Here is a 21,723-nt window from a genome sequence, read left to right as displayed (position 1 = left end):
TGCAGTGGGGCCCTCTGGGCCCCTGTGCTTCATCCAGTCCAAGATCCAGGACGGAATAGGTTTTGAAACCTGTTTTGAATGGTGGACTCTCTGACTCACGGACTATCAAAAGAAACTGATGTCAACAGTTGACAAAGTTGGGGGGGAACAGGCAGGGGGCAAATCTCTACTGAGCAAAGCGTATCCTCCATCATGCCATTTCTCTTCCCCAATCTGGATCTAGCTTTTCAGAATACCCCAAGTACTTCCAGTTGCATGCTCAAGAACATCATCTAGCATTGCCCTTCAAGGACATTCAAATTAGGACAAAACTTTATCTACAACCTTCATGTCCTCACTTTTCTACCAATAAAAAGGTAGCCCATGACTGAAAATACAACCAAGTCATTACAAAACCAAGCGCTAGGGATTTGTTTTCTCTGGTCCCTGAAAACCAAGTTCTCTGCCATCTCAGACTGAAGAGGATGGGAGGCGGGGGAGGAGCAGAGCTCTTCTGCAAGGAAGCCCCTGGCTCGGAGCCCCTGAAATTCCAGCAGTATGCATTTACGCTGTATATCTCTTTTCCTGTTTGGCATGTTTCCAATTTCTCAAGGTATTTTCTTCAAATAAATTGTGAAAAAAAATTCACTTTGCAAATTTTAACAACTAGATATTGAATTCTTAGTGTGTTTCAAAGCAAATGTTTTACATCAAGGCTTTGAGTGGATAATAGTTTATAGACTCGCCTTTTCCCCACTTGCCTTTCACAAAACCATCTTCAATTTCCTATGAAAAGCTGGGAAAGTAAACATCAGCATATTCATTTAATTTCCCTTTGGCTCACCAGGACTTGTTTCTAGAAACATCTTTGATTCCCTCTGACAATTCTACTATCTTTCTATTTCCCTAATCTGACATCATCCCCAAATGTTCCCTTTTAGCCATCTCAGTTTACGTAATTACATTTTCAATTTGTCTCTACTGGTATCTTAACTCCCCTTCTGATAGTCTATGTAAGATGATGATGATGGTGACGGTGAGGGTGTGGGGAAAGGAGGTAGATAGAAGGGGGCGGGGGAGGAAAGAGAAGGGAACTGAAGTTTTGTTCTTTTTAAACTCTACCTTTAACCTTAGAGTACATGCGGACCTGTTATTAACTTGGCATACTCAGTTAGGACTACATAAATTTACATGACTCATAAGTAAATCTATGAGTTGCTGTATGTTGGACATTTATACAGCCTCCAGATTCTTCCTCAGGATCCTCCTTTCCCTCTTCCATTTATCTTTTCAGAAAGGAGAGGCTTCTCACACTTCTGGGGGGGGCAATCCTGTCTTCTAGAAGACCCAGCCATGTCTGGGAACCAACTCCTCTCAGATCCTCCTCTGCAAGTTGAAGGGTTTGATTTGAAGGGCTTTGTGGTCCTTTGAATGAACCTGTGAAAGGTTAATGTATTGATGGATCATAACACGTTAACTGAGCTGATGAAGAGGACCAAGGAGAAATCAAGCTCTAACAGACGTATACTTTAAAGTCAAGGATGGTTTGGGGGAAGAAGCATTAGAAACAGAGAAAGAGGGTTAGAATTTTAAGTGAGGAATTAAATACTTCTGAAGAGATCCCTCCATTTCTCAATGTTCTTGAATGTGTCCTTGGAATCTCGTGTGGTGTGTAAGAAAATAAATGTACTCCCTCTTGCTAAAACCAGCCTTCCCTCTTTAAAGGAAGATTTGGATTGCAGAACTCCTAAGCAGGACACTTGATACCCTAAGCCTTTCTACAGCCTTACCCATTGTCTGGAATCCTCCCATGTCCATGCTGGATCTGCTTTACACTTGTGATGAAAGAGGAAAACCATGACTTTCTACACTAGGTCATTAGGTAAGGGTGTTCTGTGGCAGGAGTAGGTGCCTCCGTTTTTGTAATGGGGCACATTTGTATCTTAGGCATAAGCCAACATCTCCATACTATCTTCTAGTTTTCAGATATCATAGAGTCACACATTGCCAATCTTCTATGAACCTGAAAATTGAAAAGGCTTACATTTAAGCATAGTAAACACAGGACTGTATTTTAGTCATTTCTGTGCCTCCACAGTGACTGGCACAGAACTCTGTGGGCAGCAGGGACTTCATAGGGAATCATGTTTTGATTTTGATAATGATGATCATGATAATAATGATCACAATGGAGATAAATGGTCCAAAATAGTAAAAGGTTTTTCAAATGGCTTCTATATAAGAAAATTACATGACACCAGCTAGCTTGCTGTTTTTCAAACTTAGAATCGTGTTAGGACAATAAAACATTTCAGTGCCAGAGTATGAGCCTAGGGAGAGTAGAGGCTGTGTTTTATTCATTCTTTGAATTCTGAGCCCTTATCATGGAACCTTTCAAGAAATAGATGTTTAGTGTTGTTGTACACTTACTTCCTGCACAGAGACATCATGTAAGCCTTTCTTACAAAGCAGCAAGAGTACCACTTATTATAGCACGTCCTTGAGAAATAGTCAAGCAAAGAGTCCAGTTCTACTCTCTTGCAAATGCAGTTTTAAAAAGAAAGGCAAACAAAAATCTCATTAATAAAAAAGTAAATAATATCAATTTCAAATAATATAAAAGTACTCCAAAAAAAGAATATAGGATGGTGGCATTAACAGATAGATGCTGAGGGAGGGGCTATCTAGCTATGAGAATCTGAAAAGATCTCTCTTAAAGAGGGAAACTTAGAATCGAGGCCCAAATAATTAGTGAGAGGCAAGCATGTATTCAATTGTTGCATCCTCAGAACAACCCTAGTAGGTAGATTTTACCCCCATTTAATATGGGAGGAGATCAAATCACCCAACTGTAAGTGGCTCCCAAACATCTGTTCAACTCCAAAACCTTTCCATTTCTACACTTGGTATCAGTCTTTTGTGGAGAAGAAAGTGAGTGGAACAAGGATCTTATGCCTTTAGTCATTTTTATAAACATATTTCTCGATGTGTGGTACTGGCTTACATATTGGGTACTTTGATGTACTTTTGATAAAATTCTTAATATTGATACACGTCACAAAATTATCTTAATCCACACAGATCTTTTATTTTTTAAAGCCAAAGTAAAGTAACCATTACCAGCGTAATGCACAGATACATTTGAGAAAGAGGCAGGAAGGCCAGTCCCAGGGACCACTCCGCCACCAGGTTTCTACAGGTCCTGGCGCCAACCACTTTTTTCTGTCTGAACTTCAGTTTCTGCATTTGAAAACGAATACGATAATTCTCCAGCTTATTTCATGAAAACGTAAGACTCTAATGTCATAACACATGTGATAATGTTTTGAAAAATATAAATACTTTTGACTGTGTTGTTTTGACAATCATTAAGGAAATACAAAATATCTTACTTCATGTTCCTTTTCTTACCAAGGCCAAGACTTGTACAGAGTAGAGGCAGAAAAATATTGGGAACATAGCAACAGAGTTAAGTCTACCTTCCAAAACTAGGCGAAGTAAATGCAATTGAATTATCACTCATGCCCAAGGAATACTTGACTTAATTATCCAAGTTGCAATTTGGTTCTAAGTAGTTGAATTCTTTCCACAATTTTCCTGTTTTTTGGCCTAGTGTGGACTTGTTATGAGTCTAGCCTTGGAGATAGCTATCTTATCCTCATTGAGATGTTTGTCCTAGAAGAAATTTTTGTATTGGATCTATTGCTGACACCTTGGCATTGGCTTTTCTCATGCTCCTTCCCAAGAAGTTCCTGCTGTAAGAGGAATTTCTATTTTTTTTGCATGGTCCTTAGTAAATACATTAATATTATTGATACAATTCACAATAACCCAGTTTTTTATGTTCACAGTGCGTCTGCAGTATAAGAACTCTCTGTACACACATTTTCTTCACTAATCTTCATCACAAATCGATGTGACAGGTTTTATTTCTCATTGCCATGATAACAGAAAGAAGCTCAGAGAGGTAAAGGGGTGTAGTTAAGGTGGCCCCACTAGAATGAGTGGAGCGTGGCCTCAGACTCAAGGCCATCCTCTCCCCTGAGTCCTGTATCCTACCCCCACACATGCTGATGTGGAAAGAGGTTGGCCCTTGCTGGATTTTAAACAAGCATTATAACATTAATGCCTTTAAGTATCTTAATTAGGTCTTGCAGAAAGGAAAAGAAATTATTTGGTCCCCAAAACAGCCGGAGGATTCCAACTCCAAAGAGTGAGTCTGTTTCAGATCACTAGATAGGGTGGCGGCCCCATTTGGCCAGGAAAATTCAACATAAATGATGAACCATGTGTAGCAGGAGATGCTTGAATAAAGCCCCCGACTTGTGAGGAAATGTGACTGTATGTGGTATGTGCACCCAACACCTACAGCAAACACTCCCACGGCCACCAGTGTTGGATTCAATTAAACATTAAATTCATCATCTTTAGCAAGGAAAGAGAACAGCAAACAGTTGCTCTCTCATGGCTAAACACCCCTTGGATTTGCTGGCCTTTGATTTATTGGAAGAAACCTGCTGGGAAGAACATACTGTGTAGCTGATTAATGTCAGCTTCTGTCATCAGTTTCCACTTAGATTCTTGGCCAGCCCTGACATCTCCTCCCTTAAGGATCCAGAAGAATTTGAGGGCTGATCCAAGAGCTTTACTGGCATGGGATTTGCAGAATGCGGTGTTTGCAAAATAAGGAAGATGAATGGAAGTGGAATCCCATATTCTCCACTGGACTTGTTTCTTTAATTCATTTCTCCAGAGGCCCCACTCCATGCCAGGACCACACCAGCAAGGGGACTGGGGAGAGTGTGTTCCCAGGCTCCAGGGCAGATGTCTTGCATTTCCTGTGCTGCCTATGTGCTGCCTCCTCCAAGCTTGTCAAACTGGGAGGGGGTCCGAGGAGGACTGCAGTGCAGTTACCACCAGAACCCTCCCCGAGACCCTTAGACAAGCCTGTGGAAGCGTGGGCACTCAAGGAGCAAGCCCCACCTACTGCTTGGCTGAGGACAGGAGATGATCCACCACTGTCAGGCCAGGCACACGTGCCTTATGTTTTGCAGAGTCATGTAGCACCGTTTTCCCCCCAACAATAAGCCATGATTCAATGACATCATGTTCACAGCAAGCTGAATTTCTCTATGTGTTCTTCTTGGTTTCCACTGGAGAAAAAGCTCGGTATTTGATTTCTTACAAAAAGCTGCCTTTTCTTCTCCCCTCTGGTGTGCTAAGGACCTGAGTGCAGACTCTGAACTCTTTCCTCCCTGAACTCATTCTTGAGAAAGAAAGAAAGACAGAAAGAAAGAAAGAAAGAAAGAAAGAAAGAAAGAAAGAAAGAAAGAAAGAAAGAAAGAAAGAGAAAGAAAGAAAGAAGGAAGGAAGGAAGGAAGGAAGGAAGGAAGGAAGGAAGGAAGGAAGGAAGGAAGGAAGGAAGAAAGAAAGAAAGGAAGGAAGGAAGGAAGGAAGGAAGGGAGAGGGGGGAGGGAATGAGGGAGGGAGGGAAGAAGGAAGGAAGGAAGAAAGAAAGGAAATAAGAAAAAAAAGAGATTTCAAATGAGGAATAAAAATGTTCTGGGTGTCTATCAATGTTTAATAAATCATCACAGAACCTAGGGTCATAAAATAACGACATTCATTTTATTATATCTCACAATTTTCAAGGGTTAGAGATTAGGGGAGAGATAGGTAGACAGTTTGGGCACGGGTATCACATGCAATTGAATTCAGGAGCTGGAAAAGCAGGGCCGAAGTGAAGTCATGGGGGGCTAGCTGAAGGATTAGATATTCTCTCTCACTCCCCCTCTCTCTCTCTGTCTTCATATAGTCTCAGGGTCTTTCAATGTGGTCTCTCCACATAAGCTCGTTTGGGCCTCCCCACACTATGACAGTCTCTGGAAAGTCAAAGTGCTTACATGGTAACTGAAGGCTTCGAGAGTGAGTGTTCCAGTGGGTTCGATTGTCATGCTATTTGTGGTATGCTCATATTTGAAGATACACGAAGGCTTTAAGATTATTTTTAAAGGTGAGGGTTGCTTACCAAACAATCATAAAGGTCAGGTAGGAGACTGGACCAGATTACTCCTACATTCCTTTTCACATCTACTGGTCTAGAATTCCATGGGGTAATGTTGGTAGGTGTCTCATCCTTCAAGTAAGACAATAATGACTGTTGATGCTCACCGACAGGCCAGGCACTGTTCTATATACTTTTCATGCCCTGAATATTTTAATCATTGAAAATATGCTAGAGATTTGGGGGGGGGGGGCGGGCTCCACCCGCAGGGCCCCCCTAGCTGCCACAGATGAGAATAAGTCTACCAAGACAAGATCTGCTTGGGGAGGAAAGGTGGCCGATCTCTCAAAGGAGAAGGGCCAAGAGCCTTTTCCTCAATGGGCTTTTATTGGGTTCAATTTCCACAGGAATACAGGTAAGGCTCATCAATCATTGTCAGGCAGTAAGGATCAAACAATAGATAACAAACAAAGAACTCTGAGGGCTTATTCTGAGTTAGGGTCAGTTAGCTAAAGGGCTATAAGACTTTGGGAAACAAACTCATTTCAGGCTTGGACCCTTATCATTTATATTGAGGGTGTTAACAAAGCAGGTTTCACAGGATTTTATGCATTCTTTCTTAGGCCTGATCTCCCCGGGGGAGTCCGCCCTTCCCAGCACAGGACTACACCGCCCTCTGTCATTGTTTCAGGCTTAAGTCAGGCAGGGGAAGTAAGGCAGCCAAGAGATTAGGAGACTTCTTGCAGACAGAATGAGGACTCAGGCTATGCCAAAGCTGAGGGGTGAGGGTCCATCACCCCCTTTTTCTATAGCCCCCCAAGTCCTTCCCTGTGGGCCTCTTCATGACCATGCCTGTCTTAGATTGTCCCTCCCTTGAGGAATCTTACCCATCATTGGCTAACTGGTCAGGCTCAGGGCCAAGCAGGGTAAAGTAAAGTGGGCAGGGGCGATGCCCCTGCCAGGGAGATAAGCTTTGTCTCCTTAATGGCTTATGGTCCCAAGGTCTCTGACACAGTCTTAGCCATGGGGGGTTTACAGCTTCTGAAACCAGGCAGGGCAGTTCCCAACAAGAGATTGGTACTATCTTTTGCCTTTTGTAGACAAGAAAATAGGCATAAAGAAAGATTGAGCAATTTGTCAAAAGCCAGATAGCTGGTAGGTGGCAGAGTCTAGATTCAAACTCAGGCAATTTGATTCAAGAGGTCACCCTCTTAGGCATTATGTTAAACTGCCTCCCCCAAAGAATTCACAGGCCGGTGGTTTCACATTTAAGTCACAGAGGATTTTTTGCATTTTTGTTCTGTTCATGTACAAGGAGAAAGACCCCTGAGAGAAGCACCTGGCTGTCTACCTGAAGAAAGCAAGCAGCATGAGACAGGACCTCTGTGAAGACCTTTGGCAAGGCTGTAGGATTCATAGGAGGAGAGCACTGGGAGCAGGTGGGATTTTAGGAAAGATTTCCTGTTGAAGGAAGAGATGTAGATGGATTCTTAAGACCAGAGAGAAGTTAGACCACCAGAAAGATGGAGTTGATAATCTAGATGGTAGGAGGAACTTGCTTTGCCCATGGCTGGTAACATGGCCAGTTTTAGCCCTGAACAAGGGATTCCTCCTGTGATGTGACTGCACTGGCTTTTTTGGGGGGGTGGAGGGGTTGCTGACCATTAAATCATCACCTTGAGGGAGAAAAGAGGACAAGACTTCTCCTTGAGGATGAGTCAAGGATGAGGTACCTCCAGCACCTGGGGCGTCTATGTGTTTCTCATCCTCAGACTTGCCTCAACCCAGAGAACTCCCAAGGTCCCATGAGATCCAGTTTCCTTTGGGAAGAGTGATTGTGCCAGCAGTGCCTAAAAAAAAAAAAATCACTGATACTAATTTTCTGTCCTCACCCACAGCTGCCAGGGACAGTAGACCCTCTTTGCCCAATTTAGAGCCCAGGTCTGGTTTGGAGGCCAAGGGTTATGAAAATGAAGACAAGATGTGTAAGGATTCTCTTTGCCCTCAGATCCACAGTGTGGTTTACCTGCTGCTAGGTGCACTGTAAGCTGCAGGAGGAAGGAGCCATGCTGGCCTTACTCACTAATGTGCCTCCTATCAGTGACATGTGATCCATGTTCAATAAATGTATGTCCAATAAAAGAATGAGTGAATGAATGAAAACATAAGTGAATTTGTGGCAGTGCTTTTGGAAACCAACCCCAGGATTCCAAGCCTTTAGAATGGAAATGGGATGGTCCTCCCCCTCACCCAACAAGCAGTCTGAGGTGAGAAAGTCCCGCATCCAGACACCTGGCTTGTTCCTGGGTAGTAAAATCTCCACCTCCTGCTGGATGTACTGACTAATTGTGTTGGGACATTCAAAATACCACCCAATGTAAATTGTACTACACTTAATTCTGAAACCTTTTTCCAGGGACTGAGAACTCAGGTGTGAATCTGTTTTGTGGTAAACTAAATTCTGGAATGGTCACAAGCAGACAACTGCAGAAGCTTGTATTCGAATTATTCTTATACGTGACCAAGACTAACTGAATGCTTTGTACCTTTGCCAGCATGTGGCTTAATATAAATATATTCACATTAACCAGGAAGCTCATTATCCTTGTGATAAACTGCCCCTTATCATATAGTAGTGTTTACTATAAGAGAGGATTTCCCAAAGGATACAAGCTGTGATCTCCTATTGAGAATTGTTAAAGAATACAAGCTGTGATCTCGAAAATAACTATTCAAAGTACATGAAGGTCCTGGATTAAAAAAAAACAAAACAAATTTGTCCCAATCATCTGTAAATAATAATTTTTGGTGAGTTGGAGAAATTAGAAAAGTTGAGTATGGTCTGAATGTTAGATTTACTGAAAATTTCCTGAAGTGGATAAAGAGGAAATAATTGACTGGAAACAAAGCTTGCAAAACAGAATATAGAGCGGAATATTATTTTTCTAGATATAGTACAGTTAATATAATAATAAATTAAACAATAAGTATATGTATATAACAATAATACCCATACTCTAGATATCCATAGAAGGGTATCCACCCAGTTGTTGACAACAGAGTTCTCTGGGGTGACAGAAATGTAGTGATTCCATCTGTTTATTTTACCTGCCTCACTGACGGGGGAACCCAAGCATCTGCGCACACCTCAGACGCCCACAAGGCAGTCAGGTCTCCTTAGGCCCCCATTGTGCCAGAGACAATCCTGTGGCACAGTCCACGCTATTCCCTCAGGCAAAAGAATCCTTCCTTTTCTCTTCTACCATTCCCTTCAAAGCTCAAGAAGTTTTTCTGGATCCTCCCCATCAGCTGTCTGATTGTTCCCGTGGTTCTCTGTCCAGCTCTTCCTGCATTGCTCTCTGCCTAATCGGCTACCAGGTTCCTTATAGAACCTGGCAGAGAGAACACGGGTTTAAACGTCACAGCCAGGGATAAAGTCCAAACTGTACTTCTGCTTCACTGTTGGATTTTAGGGAAGATGTATAGTCTCTGGAGCTTCCACATATTCCAGATAATGATAATAATACCAATTTGACCCAGATGATGAAGTTGTGTTAAAAAATGGATGTAAAAATGCTTTGGGATGGTAGCCTGTCATGTGTGTACATGTAAGAGACGGTGTGTTGCATGACAGCTGTGGCCGTAATCACCCTTATTGGGTGAACTCGAACACTTCTCCTCCTCTCTGCACAGTTTCTGACCTGACAGTTTAGAGCCCAGGTTCATAGCCTGGGATCCTCAAGAGGGGCTTCAGGAGACCATGGTGCCTCCGACAGCCTTAGGAATTGTGCTGGGTGGTGTACGTTTGCAGGGTGAGCATTCACAGTTTTCAGCGGGTTCTCAGAAAGCTCTGACACCCAAGGGAAGTTAAACATCCTGAGCCAAATGCTAATGAAGTTTTTCTCTAGTCAGTTTTTAGAGACAGTTTGTGTCTCTAAGGTCTTTGGTCCAACATGTTTTTGTAAAAGTTACAGAAGTACATTTTGCAAGACCAGAAAGGGACTATCACAGATGAAGAAATTGAATCCTGGAAGGGTGAGGTCAGGTACCAGATGTTAGGAGCTGGCAGGTGAGGCTGGAAGCCTACCAGGGACCCACTGAGAAGGGTAATCAGAGAGTCATAAATCATTTCCTTCTTTGATTTTAAAATCAGGGTGGGGAAGCCAATAGCAAATCCTGAGAAAAGTCCTGCCCTGAAAAGAGAAGGCATTTAGATTTTTTAAAAAGTCTTGACTTGGATTATAAGTTTGTATGTTCCTGCCTACAGGCGCTGTGCTAGAAGCCAAGGTTTCAGAGACACACAGGACTTTGAGTGGCCCCAGGCTAATGGGGAGATAGTCTTGCCATCAACCGATTTCAAAACCAGTGAGAGTTTAGAGGCCCCAGACTCTGATTTGGCCGGATGTTCCATTTGATTATTAAGTACTGAACCGAACGGATGGGATGAAGGCAGATGCCTTCTGCGTGTACCGTCAGAGTGCCCATGCAGGGTCCACAGTAGCAGACCCCTGCTGAGTAGTTTGCACACACGACCTTACTTCATTCTTGAAACGTTCTTGCAAAGTAGATTTATAATCCCTATCTAAAGTGGAGGAAGAGATGGCTCAGAGAACTAGAGTAATCTGCTTTCGTTGACAGAGAGAAATGTTTCCAAGCCACTTCCCCTCTCACTGGCCTGCTGCCTCTACGTCCTCCTCCCTTGTCCATCCCTGCTCTTTTCCTGTTGCCCAGGAAAACTGCTCAGTGGTTCTGCCCTGAGAAGGGTATGGGGACCCAAGTTTGTCCAGCTCCTGATAACTCTGGGCACTGATGCTGCTCTAGAATAAGAGTGCAGAAAAGAGGAGCCTAACCAGGCCGTGGACCAGCCTGATAATGCCTTCCTGTCCCTGGGTTCACCTTTGGAATTGTTTTTCCGATGAGGCTCAGGAAAATGAACTCAGAGCTATGGAAGTAAAATGAAGGCAGGGGCATCCCATGGACGTCTCACCTGCTCCTTGGCCCAGGCAGCTAGCTTGATTCTAGCTTTTGCTCAGTATGGAAAATGTGGAGCACAGCTGACACTGTGGCCTGCCGCAGCCCCAGGAGGGTGGTCCTCCCTAGAGCAGCCATATCTGAAAGTAACGGATCTGACCGGCTACCCTGCGTCCACCGGGACCATGTCTAAGGCCTGGGGAGAGGATGACAGGACAGAGTCTCTGACCTGTGCATCCCACACCTGACAAGACAGAGATACGGGCAGAGATGTTACCACTGAGCCTTGACAAGGTAACATGCGCTCCAAATGCCTTTGTGGGCAGTCAACACTTTCTAGTCTGACTTCAACCCACATTTTTACCCGCTTGCTCCTTCCTCTCCTCCACAAAGCACTACTGCCCTGGCTGAACTCGCCAGTCCCTAAGTTGACGAGGCCTTCAGGACCAGCTGAGAGTCTACATTTTACAAAGGAGAGCCAGGGCCCCAGAGAGCTCAAGGGTGAGACAGGCCAATGTGCAGGCCGTGTCCCCACGCTGCCCCCTGGACTCCCTGAGCACTCAGGCTGCTGAGGCTGTGCAGAGGCTGCCAGCAAATGCCGGACCACTGAGCCATGAGGAAACTGTGAGCAGGCAGGTAAGGGGTCAAAGTCAGTGACAGAGCTGGGGAGGGAGCCCAGAGGTGCAGGGGTGCCAACCCCCAACACAGGGCTCTGTCCCCTCCCCCTGTAAGCTTCTTACCAACCACACCAGGTGGAGCGAGTCCCAAGGGCGGCAGCGGATGCCCTCCCAGTGGGACAAGGTCAGGGACAAGCTCAGTTTCTCAGTTGCTGTTGCTGATCAGTGATCTTGCTCACTGGCCCCGGGAGCATATTTCACCTGGGTGTACTCAACGTGCTGCTAGAAGCATGGGGGGTGCCTTAAATGTCCTTCCAGTCCCTGGGTGGAAGGGAGGCAGGGCGCTTCCTCCCCAGATTTGGCCCCCGAGTCTGGCTTGAAGCCATGGGTGAGGCAGCAGGGAGCCTCTCAAAGGGCATGGCTGAGCAGGGTTCACAGACCTGTCCATCAGTCCCACCCATTAAACCCTTCACTCTTCTGCTTGTGAAACGTTGTGTCTGCTTGCCCAAGTCTCTGAACCGGGGTACAGCATTCAGTTGGACATGGATATCCTGACTCTTCCTTCTAGATGAAATGGAGACTGAGAAGCACTGAGGTAGTTCATTTGACATCAGCCTCCAAGTGGCCGATTTTCTCATTCCAACCAGAGAATGGACAATTGTAAAGCGATTGTTTTTCCCAAAGACAATAATCTGTAATTTATTATTACAATATCGTTTCTTGAAGTAAGTGGTTAGAACAGCTACTCAGAGAAGTTATTAATTTCCTGCAGTCAGCTGTGATCAGGAACTCACTGTCCAGAATGTCATTATTTTTTAAGATATGCATTATGCATAGAAGTGTTGCCTGAAAACTCAAGTGCATTGTAAGTGGTCGTGCTTAACCGTGGGCCATGTTCAGGAGGAGTGATTTAGGGGAGTGAGATTGTATTGTGTTGCAGAAACACATGGAAATTGGTTAGAGGTCAGGCCGAGGCCGACATAGTAAAATGCATATTGCATTTTAGGTCAAGTATTAGCCTGGTCACTTCCTTGGCTGCCCCTGTTCTTCTGAATCAGGAAGCTGATCGACACGAACAGTAGGGTTCCTTTCAGTCTTGGCATCCTGCTAATCTATACCAAGAGGGGCCTCCAGTTATATGAGACTGGGCATCTCTGCCTTGGTACTCTTGATATTTTGTTGCAAAGACTTTTCTATGCATTGTTAAATGTTTGGCAGCACCCCTGGCCTCTACCCACTAGATCATAGTAGCACACTTCAGTTGTGATCACTAAAGATGCCTTCAGAACTTCCTTGCCAGATATTCCCTGGGGTCTGGGGGTGGGGAACAGCAGCCCCGGGCTGAGAACCCCTGCAGTAAGGGAGAGCTGTGTCTGGTTAACTGGAGGTCTTTCCAGAAGCTAGAGGTAGACACAGTGATCTCCTAACTATGTCTTAGCTCCTACATCCCAAAGTTAGTCTAAAGTAAATGTATTTCATTGTTTATGCATTTCACTTCCAAGCCGATGTCCAAATGAAAAATTGCTCCATGCCTTTCTTTTTTTGCAATTTACAATGAGTAATGGACAATTTTTAAACTTCCTCCTAACTTATGGGAACAAGAAAATGTACAAAATTTCATTCCTGCAGGGTGACTCTTTGGCTTTAATCAGGTAATGTTTAACAATCTGCCTGGAAGTGTGCTGTTAAGCAATGAAATAGACACCAGTACACATTGACCTCTGATATAATTATAAAAAAAACTATTTTAGCCATTTTCTCTGGATACCCTCACCCTGATATTCAAGTTTTCCATTTCTTTCAGCTCCACCCAGGCCTCCCTAAGCCTAAAAAAAACCCAAAACAACAAAGAAAAAGAAATATGTTCAGAGGAAAACCACTCGCTCAATAGTAATGCTAGGTCTTCCCTCACCGTGACCCTAACTTTGAATCCACATAGCCTCCCACTCAGCACTAAATGACGAGCTGAATACAAGCTTCAGATTTCGACAGGTCTGGATTCTAACAATAGCAATGTCCCTCGCCAGTTGTGTGCGCTTCAGCAAGACTTTTAGCCTTTCTGGGTCTAGTTCGTGGTGAATGATGGTATTTGTAGGTGAAGGCCAAAGGCTTTCCCTATGTGAGAATGTTCAAAGGTTTCACTTTCAGCCTCTGTGACCACCTGGCCTGGTATCTGTGTAGATTCTAAAGGAACACCTGGAGAGATTTTGGAACTGCAGGCATTTAGAAGATGACAAAAACATTGAGAAGAACTGGGCCCTTGTCAGAAGTGAGACTGGACACACTTGAACTGAGGTGCATCACATTTGTAGTAAAACACTAGGAATTCTACATTTGATCTTAGCCAAAAGGCCGAGAAGCAATAAAAACACCAGGAATTCTAATACAAGCTTTGAGATTCTGCTTTACTGTAATTCTTGTGGGAAGTCCTAGCCAGAGAGTTGGAGGAACTAAAATGTGTGTGTTTTAGATTCCTTTAACTTAGCCTAGGTTTTACTCTTTGTCTGCAATGTTACCTTATTTTCTTGTCACAGCTGGCACAAAATCTTAAATTTTTATGCATGGAGTTAGACTCATTTTTAAAAATTTTTTTATTGTTATTCAATTACAGTTGTATGCCTTTTCTCCCCATCCCTCCACTCCACCCCAGCCAAACCTCCTTCCCTCCCAGATTCATTTTTTTTTTAGAACTTTATTGATTGATTTAGGTAGAGATTTGCTCCCTTTCAACAGCCCTACACTGAGCCACTGTCCCCTTTTATAGATTAACCTCAGAATGGTCTATTGGTATTTATTTAGCTCTGCAACTTTCAAATCTGACCATTTGCTCTTCAACTGGCTTCTCTCTCTCTCCCTCTCTCCTCCTACTCCTCACTTTTTTCTGTCTCTTTTAAATTTGGTAAAAAGTTTTAAGACAGAAAATAATATAAAAGTTATCAATGCACTCAGGACTCAGAATTAATCAGTGTTAATCTATTTGCTTCGGGGCTGGTTTTTTAATAAAAGAAAAATATTACTGAGTAACATAAAAACTTAAACTTACATCTTTCTAACAAACCTAAAGTTAATACCTCACTACCTTCCAAAATAAGACACGGGCCTTAGAAATCTTTCCTTTCTCTCGTGGTCTCCCTTGCCAGCCCTCTGTGTTTTCAGTCTTGTCTTGTGATTACATTGCACTCTGATGTTAACTTCCCAAACATTACTAATTTTTGGAGTTGATAAGATTTTTGGCATACTGCTGTGTTTTTACCATCATCTTTTCTGATGTACTTCTTGTTGAATACCATTCTTTGCTTCTGGGTTTATTTGTCTTCTTCCTTTAAGTACATGATTTAGTATTTCTTTCAGAGAGAATCTGTGGGTAGTAAAGTTGGTCTTATTTCAGATATTTCATTCCATTTCCACCTTTTCATTCCTTCCCTTTCCAGGTGGGGGAGGTCAGCGCCACACACGACCTCCTGCGTAGTCCACGAGAGCTCTTCCGGATGCCCCAGAGTTGAAATAGTGTTCATTGAAGACCAGTGAACACTAACTATCCTGCATACATTTCTCTCTGTATCGTCTTAAGAAATTGCGGTTTGGTTGGAATTAAATCTCCTTGGATTCCAATAACATTTTAAGCAACACGTTTGCAAAGGAATAAAATCACATTACATTAGAGAAAGAGTCCTACTAAGTGCTGGGGTATCTCAGCAAGATTCCCAGGCCTCCCCTGCATCCCTGTCCCCCAAGGGCTGGAACGGGACATTCTGCTCCACAGCAGTCTCTGCCGCCCTCCCCACCCTCCCCACCCTCCCGTTATTGCTTGCTTCCAGACTACGCCCTGTCCCCAGGGAGACCAATAGTTCGCGTTAGTCTCTTTCTTCCTCTGTCCTTGGAAAGCCTCTACCCTCTGTTAGCAGTTTCAGGGATCAATTGTTCTTTGGCAGAGAAAGAGGCTCCATGACAATGAAGAGTTTCCATCTCTTCTTCCTGCAGCTGCTGACCGGACAGGCAAGCCAGACCATGCACCTCCACACCGGAGGGAGAGGAAGTGGGGCGAGCCCTCAAACTTAAGTGGATTAACTCCCCCAAACACCTGAACAAAAGAGAGGTGGTTGGGGATGCCTGTCTCCCAGTGGGCCCTTCTGGTGAAAACAGAGCTGTCTTCTCACCTGGGCAGAGATCAGGCAGCACTATTCCCTGTCCCTGTAAGCACAGAGGAGTTAACCTGTTTATGATAAACCAACCTGTAAGCTTCTGTGGGAGAGCTGAGGATGCCAAACGAAGCATCGTTTTTGGTTTAAGAGGCAATAAATTTAAAAGAGAACGTAAGCTGTTTCTTGATTGTGTTGTCAATATCTTTTTTTCTTATTTATTATATAGTTCACATTAAAAAAAAAAAAGTTGAAGAAGAAATTAGAAGTTCGTTGATTTTTTTCCCTTCAAACAGTAACTTTAGTAACAGCTGTAAAGCCAAACTTGCTTTACATACGTTCTGACAAAAAGTTAAATCAGAAGTGTCTCCTGGGAAGGAGGAGATGAAGTCACATCACCTCTCTCCTGGTTCTCAAGTGCTTCATCTGCTTCTCCTCACTGTGTTTCCCCTGGAACGTTCTGGAGGAAGGGTCCGTGCGAGTATGTGACCCAGTGTACTTCCAAATGCGTGGTACGGTCCAAGCTGCCTGATGGACCTACAGCTGCTTCCCTTGGGGCAAAGGTGCTGCAGACAACCCAAGTCTGAAAGGAAAGGAAACCGTAACATAAATAGCACTTCTCGGTTACAGCTCATTTTCCTTGCCCTCCTTCTCCCTTGGAAACACATGCACATAGACTTAGAGTGCTCTTGCGTTCCAGAAGAGAAGACGGTCTCAGGAAAGGAAAGTTTGAAAAGTCAACTCCAGTTCCCTTTGTGCGGATGGCTGTGAAGCTGTTGGTGAGTCGTTGTTCTCTTGAAAACGGGGGTAAGCACCTCAGTGATTAATGAAGGTTTTCTAGACGGGCAGAGGGCCTTACCCAGAGGCTAATCACATGTTCTACCTACAGTCTTGTTTTTAGCATGAACCTAGTAGAGAAAGAGAAAAATATATGCAAGTACATGCAGATTTTTCTCAAGCTCATTGCTTTTGGACAAATTAAGGATCTGTGTAATCGTGTGTTACCGTATTCACACCATTGTTTTTCAATTACTAAGTCAAACTTTTGTTTTGACCTTGGGTTTGACCCTTTGGCATTTGTAAATGGACTGCAAGATATAAATTATATTTTTTAGAGCACTGTAAGTTATATTTTCAAAGAGCAATTTGTAGTATACCAGTCTGTCACTGCTAAATTACAAACTACCAAAACCCCTGGAAATATATTGGATTTGTAACTAATGTCCTCTCTCACAAGCCCCAGGAATGGCAGAGGTTGCCCAGGTGACAGTTAGAACTTTGGTTTCTACTCGTATTCCAAGGAAGACACCAAAGTACATGGCCCTTGTTGAGGAAGAGGAGAGTTGCCTTGCAGATCAGAGTCAATAATGAGAACCCCAGAGACAAATCTAACTTCCCAGCTGATGATCAAACACATATGAAAAAGGTGGCAAAAGTGGTCTTTTCCTCCATCTCATTTTCTCTTTTAGTCCCTTACATCTGTCTACCATGCCCACCCTAACCCACAGACATATTGTCCTGGGGAAACTAGTGCTTACCCAGATGTCAGCCAATCCTTTTTCATCTTTAGTAGAAATACCCTTCCTTCCTTCCTATCTTCCTATCTTCCTTCCTTCCTTCCTTCCTTCCTTCCTTCCTTCCTTCCTCCCTTCCTCCCTTCCTCCCTCCCTTTCTCCCTCCCTCCTCTCTTATTTATTAGGTACATTCTGCATAATAGACATTACATGCAAACCAATGTGGTTGAAAGAATAAATGAAACTCACTCTCTGCCCCCAAAGGGTTCACAATCTCATGAGGAAGAGTGAAAGTAGATAATAACACAGTGTGGTAAGGTTCAAGGAACAGAATGGTAAGGAAGCAGAGAGGAAAGACATGTGTATCTGACTTCAAGTTGCTCTTTCTAGAGTCTTGATACATGTCTCTCCATTTCAGGCATCAGCTCTCCTTTGGCTCTGGGTGTTCTCTAACTCTGACATGGACCAGAAACAGACAAATCTTGAAATGAATCAGACCCTTATGGAAACCTCTACTCTAAGGAAACTTTAAAAACTGCAGCCCTCAAAGTGTCTTGCCCTGAACCCTCCTCAGCGCCCTGGACGAGGACCGCTCTCCCACTCGGAGTGGTGTCCTATTTGAGTTTGGTGACACAGAGCCAGAATCAGTCTGGTGTTTCTCACTTTACAAAATCTCGTCTGTCAAGAGATGCTAAAGGCACCACTCACAATCAAGTGTGCCCCACGGCCATGCATCCGCATTTAAAAACAGGCCGTTGTTTACCAAGTCCTGTCAACCAAAATTGGATATTTCTTGCCTTTGTTTGTTTGAGGAAAAAGTTATTTTGCTCTCACTACCACCCGCCCTGCAAAAAAGGAGAAAGTGTTTAAACAACCAAACCTCACAAATAGTCCTTTTCTTTTGATTGAGGGAGGACAGGCACCCTTCCCTATGGTACCTAAAATGGCCTTGGTCAATAGAGTGGATAAACTATAAGCACAGATAGCTGCTTTAACCAAACACATATGCTTTAAACCTGTCATTGCAAATAGTCTGTGAGGGCTCTAATCTGTTTTAATGATGTTGTGTAAACTATAAAACCATCTTTAAGATATCTGATTTAATTCTTTCCACAACCTGGTGAAGTGTGTAACATTACTCGCATGGTATGAATGACGATGGTGTTCAGCAGATTTTAAAAACTATCCAAGGTCACACAGCCAGAGAACAGACGGGATGAGATGAAACTTAGGTTAGCCCAACTCTAAGCTCCACGAGTTCTTTCCTGACCCGGGGTCCTTTAGCTAAAACCTCCCCTTTTCCCCAGATTTCGACAACCACAACCATCTGGAGAGACAGTGTGGAGCTGGGGACAGAAGGGACAAATACAGATGAGGGAGGCCTGCCATCTCCAACTCACTCCATGTTCACTCATGCATAGCCTATGGGACCGAATTGTCCAGAACTGAGAGCCTTGGGATAGAACTGCGGTGTGCGAATAGTCCACCGCAAAGAAGGAACCCCAAACGTCAGGGAATGCAAAAAGGGCAACTCTGAAAAGACCAGCCTTGATTTCTAAAGATGTGGTAGAGCTGTTAGAAGGTGCTGGTTTTCACAAGGCTCCAGTTACCCTCTCCTGCATGCTGCAGAGAATGCGATAAAGCATTGTGGTTGAGAGACTATATAGAACTCATCCTTCATGGAAGCCCCCAAATATCCATCCTTCAGCTCTCTGTGTGCAGTATAGCAACTTGAAATTAAAAGAAAAAACATTAAAACCTCAACAGATTATTTTAATTTGGGGTTTCTCAACCTCAGCATTATTGGCATTTGGAGAATGGATAATTTTTCATTGTGGGGGCTGTTCTGTACAGTGAAAAATGATTAGCATCTGTGGCTTCTACCCACTAGATTCCAGTAGCACCCCCAGTTGTGACAACCAAAAATGTCTGCAGACATTACCAAATATCCCTGTGGGTACAAACCACCCCTTATTGAGAACCTCTGCTTTAATGATTCTCAAGAGAGGACACTTCTTTGCTTTTTTGTTTCACTTAACGATCTGGAAGAGATTAAAACTATCACATGCTTCAGGCATTGTTCAGGAGACAGATTTTGGATTCTTCATAGTTTTCATGTGATCTCCTCCCGTGGTTAGAATAATCAATCAATAGCTAAATTCCTTCATTGTTAGAGGATGTCAAGGTTGTTTTTCTTTGGAGGCCTTGAGAAAATAAGCTACGGCCGTAGACTGTGGAGTGGACATGTAGGAACATGAGTCCTGAGACTGCCATTTTTTAACGGAGCGATCTTAAAGTTGTCTCGTTACCTCCATGGGTGTGGATCACCTTGTCTAACCCTTGGGAGAGTGGTCGCAGGGTTGGCTGCAGCACTACATGCATCTGTCACATACAGGGCCGCCAGACTTAGCAACTGAAAATACAGGGCATTCAGTTCAGTCAGAATTTAAGATGAACAACATTTTTGATTGTATCTCCCATAAAAAATTCAGTGGCCTTAGTCATAGAGTGTAAGTGTTCAATGGTTGCTATTATCACTATGAATTTAGAACTAGGGAGAATCAGTTGAGAAAACCATGTGATGATCTTGTGTTTAAGGCAAATTGGTATTTAAACCAATCAGGACAAAGAGACATCTAGAATCTTCCTAAATAGCCAGCTATAAATACTTCAAGCCTTTCACGATCTCTAATTTTTATTTTTCTCCTTGTTATTCAGAAGCTTGATTAATCAAGTGACGTAGAGTCTACTTCATTTTGTTCCTTTGTTATTGACCATATTGGGGTATACAGATTCTGGCACAAATAACGCCCCTCCTTTATACAACCTCTTTTATTACAAAATCACAAGCATGTAATTCTGAAACGTAACAATGCTATACTCAAGCACACCATCGAAGTGTCCCGATTAAAACCATAAATTATTACACCCATATTTTTACCCCACCAACCACACTCAGGCAGGCGTTACTTCTGCCAGGCCCTGTATATATTGATAAATAATCAGGAATCAACCTTCCAAATATTTTGAATAAAATCAAAGTTCTGGTAGGGAGTCAGAAAGGACTCTGTTCAAATCCCCAATCTGTCATTCGCTAACAGAATAAGCATGCAAGAGTCTCATAATCTCTCTTATTTCAGCTTCCTCATCTGTCTAATAGTGTCAGCGGCCGCGAAGGTAAAACGAGGCCATGCATTTGAGAAGAACTTTGTAAATAATGCTGTGATTTAGTTGCTTTTCCTTCCTTGCTTTTTTTTTCATTCATATTTACCCTAGATTAAGAAATTTTTTATTTTTCACCCCTTTAAGAAGTAGTTGAATTGGCACCTTGTTTTGTTTATCAATTTTCAGATAAAAGAGCATGGGTTTTGGGGTCAGTCAGATCTGGTTTAAATCTTGTCTCATCCTCTTACTACTGGTTAGTTTGAGTCAAGGTACTAAGCTTTTCTGAGCTGGTTTTGTTCTTTGATGAAGTCGACAAAATACTCACTTGCTGCAAGAATTAAATAGGTAATACATATGAAGATTTTTTGTAAACCATAAAGCAATATAAAAATGTTGGCCAGATATATTACTTCTCATCAAAATAGAATAAATTGAATCTCTGCCTTCACAGAATCACATCACTCAGTTAAGTTTTGATTTGAATGTAAGCTGTGAAGCACAGTAGCAGAAACTTGTAGTTGCCTGTGTAACATTCATTCTTCCCCTCTGTTTTGCAAGCAAACACCTGACTTCATTCAGTGTGGCAACACACACAGTTAAAAGATGACATATCTCAGCCTCCTTTGCAGATATAAGTGACCAATGAGACATAAATCAAGGCTAGTCAAGGCCTCGAAGGGGTGGGCAGATCTTCCCAGAAGGTTCTGGGGCTGACTCAGCTGAGAGATGTGAGAATCTGTGTGTCTCCTTCTTCCTTTCCACTACCTGGAAACGTGGGTGGCATGGTTAGAGCCGCGGCTGACACCTTATGATCATAAAGTAAAGTCGATATGCAAGCTATGCACTAAAACAGTGAGAGAGGGAGAGAGAGAGAGAGAGAGAGAGAGAGAGAGAATTAGATTAAGTTTTCGATGGCCTTGGAATTATCATTACCCACCCAAGTTAGTTACTTTTTGTATTGCATATCTAAGTAAACAAACAAAATTTATACCTGCTAAACCTTCTGGATTTTTTTATCATTGGAATTGTTTTATGCAGCCAAATTTATTCTTATGCAATACATTAAGAAAAGCAAAATACCATTATAGGCATTTACTCAATTTCAAGCAAATTTTATCCAAAAGCATTGAGAACTTTTGTTCACACAAAAATCTGAACATAAATGTTTATAACAGCTTTATTTATAATTGCCAAAACCTGGAAGCAACCGGGATGTCCTCAATGTGTGGATGAATAAGTAATCTGTGGTCTGTCCAGACAATGGGATATTATTTGGCACCAAAAAGTAATGAGCTATCAAGCCAAGAAAAGACAGGGGATGAAATGCATAATTC

This window comes from Desmodus rotundus, chromosome 5, assembly GCF_022682495.2.
Source record: "Desmodus rotundus isolate HL8 chromosome 5, HLdesRot8A.1, whole genome shotgun sequence".
Lineage (NCBI taxonomy): Eukaryota > Metazoa > Chordata > Mammalia > Chiroptera > Phyllostomidae > Desmodus > Desmodus rotundus.
This window is presented reverse-complemented; position numbering follows the sequence as displayed.